Genomic DNA, 2,279 nt, shown 5'->3' with positions numbered 1-2,279 from the left:
GGTAGGCACTCAATAAATATTTGCTAAATGAATGAGTGAATGGGCTCCCTACTCTAGATCTTGGAGTATACTTTTCATGACTGTATCAGTTCTCCTCGTTCCCAGGTTAATCTGCCTTCACTGACCCACTTCCCACAACCAAACTTCTTGGTCCAATCAAAGGGTTTCAGGAGCAATTGTTTGGCTAGTTATGGGTCTGCTAATTTCTCTGTCTCCCGCTTTTCCTCCCTGCCACAGAGAAACCACGGGACCTTATCAACCCTCTTACAGAAGCCAGATGCACTGTGTCTGCAGTATTCTCGGAAGCCATCCAGTTTAGTAACACTATCAGAAACGGAAATGAGGTTAGCTTGGCAGGAAATGAGGTCAGTTTGGCAACTGATGGTGAAACATTGAATAATATGTGAGTTATTAATAATAGTAGTCTGAGTTAATACAAGACATGTTGCAAGCCAGTGTAATAAGAAGATCAAATGGTTGGTGAGCATGCAGAACAATTTGGCCTCGGAGAGGGAAGACCCCTGTACACTGGTGATTAATTGCTTTCTGTGTACCTTGAGCATGTAGTGGAGGATTTCAGAGTCCTCCCAACCCGGATACAGATGTCTCAGGGCATCTGTAGGAGAATGGCTTTGTCCAAAATCAATAAGCACCATTTATTGGGCCTCCCATACCCTTTGCCAAGCATTTGTTATCTCTAATCCTCCCTTGGGGTGAGAAGCCCATCTCTCCCCCCGGTCACCAGGGCCTCTGCGCCCACCTGCCCACCAACCAGCAGTGACACAGCACCCTCCACGCGGCCTGTGGCTGCCAGTGCCACCACTGCCTGCTCCGTGGGGAAGCCCATGCCCTCCAGCTGCTGTAGCCGCAGAGAGGAGATGGAGGACTTGGACAGCCACAGTGGGCCCTGGGCCGACCCGTCAAGGAGCGAGGCCTGGATCCCCTCCTGCAGCGTCTGCTCGTCCAGGGCCGCCCACAGCGGAGTCCCTGGGGAGAAGCTGGCCCCACCCAGTCTGGGCCAAGCTCCGAGGAGCCCTCCCAGGTTGGCTGCACAGGCCTCAGGCCCAGCGGGAGTGGGACCAGAAGCCAGGGGAGGCCACATAAGGAGGCCCAGGGATGGGAGGCCTCACTCTGGCAGGATTGACGAGAGGCAGCTCGGCCAGGCTGCCCGGGGTGGGAAAGAGCTTCAGCGGACAGCACCCTGCCAGAGTCCTGCACACGACGCCCTCCTGCAGCACCTGCAGCCACTGCTCCGACAGCTCCAGCCACCAAAAGGCCCTAGTAGGTCAGGCCAGCAAGGAGGCCACAGAGGAGCTGCAGGAAGGGTGGCTCAGAGCTGAGCAGTGGGGTCAGGGTGAGGAGCAGCCATAGCAGCACCCCATGGGGCTGTCTAGAGTAGTGACCCTGCCCAGCCAGCATGGCCAGGTGCACAGGCATGTACCCACAGCTGCTGGCTGCACTGGACACCTCAAGGCCTGCCAGCAGTATAGCCAGCAGGCCAGTGGCCAACATGAGCAGGGCGGAGACATGCAGGGACTGCAGCATGCCCAGGTGGCACTCCTGTTGCCACCCCAGGGCAGGCAGGAGCAGCAGACTCAGGAGCAGGCTGGGCAGGGCCGTGTGGCCCAGGGCATGGATCAGCAGCCAGTACACCTGCCAGGGGTCCAGCAGCAGCTCTGGGGCCAGGGCCAGGCTGGGGCCCGCCCCCACCAGCCACAGGCTGCTCAGCAACAGCATCAGGACTGAGGAGGTGAGAGGCAGTGCCGGGGACTGCTGGCCAGGGGTGCCCTGGGAACACATAGTTTGGCTGAGGGTGGTCAAGGGTGATTCTGGGGCTGAGGTGTGAGGAGCAAGCCCCCCACCCCGGAGGGCTGGGTGGGGCTCCTGGCAGGGAGTCGGGCCTCGACACCCGGGAACCCCGAACCCATTCCACACACACCTAGGTGCATGACCCTGGCCAACTGGCCGGTGCGCCACTCCCTCTGAAACTGAAGTTTAAATGACAAAAGGACCTCCCCAAGATCACACAGTGCATGGTAGGGCAGGGAGGCAATCCAGCCCCTCATCCTTACCCTCAACTGGGACTTTTTTCTTTTTCTATGATAAGTGAGGGGGAAACAATGCAAATCTAGGGCTCTAATGAATTATTATTATTTTTTTTTTTTGAGATAGGGTCTGACTCTATTGCCCAGTCTGGAGTGCAGTGATGTGATTATAGCTCACTGGCATCCTTGAACACCTGAGCTCAAGCAATCTTCCCGCCTTGGCCTCTCAAAGTG

At 56.9% G+C, this 2,279-nt stretch overlaps 1 pseudogene; it reads right to left on the bottom strand.

Annotated features, from left to right (window-relative positions):
• Window positions 1–697: 697 nt before the first annotated feature.
• On the bottom strand, window positions 698–1,800 carry LOC105862652 (rhomboid domain-containing protein 3 pseudogene; annotated as a pseudogene).
• Window positions 1,801–2,279: the final 479 nt, after the last annotated feature.

Source organism: Microcebus murinus, chromosome 1 (genome assembly GCF_040939455.1).
Source record: "Microcebus murinus isolate Inina chromosome 1, M.murinus_Inina_mat1.0, whole genome shotgun sequence".
Taxonomy (NCBI): Eukaryota; Metazoa; Chordata; class Mammalia; order Primates; family Cheirogaleidae; genus Microcebus; species Microcebus murinus.
This window is presented reverse-complemented; position numbering and strand designations above follow the sequence as displayed.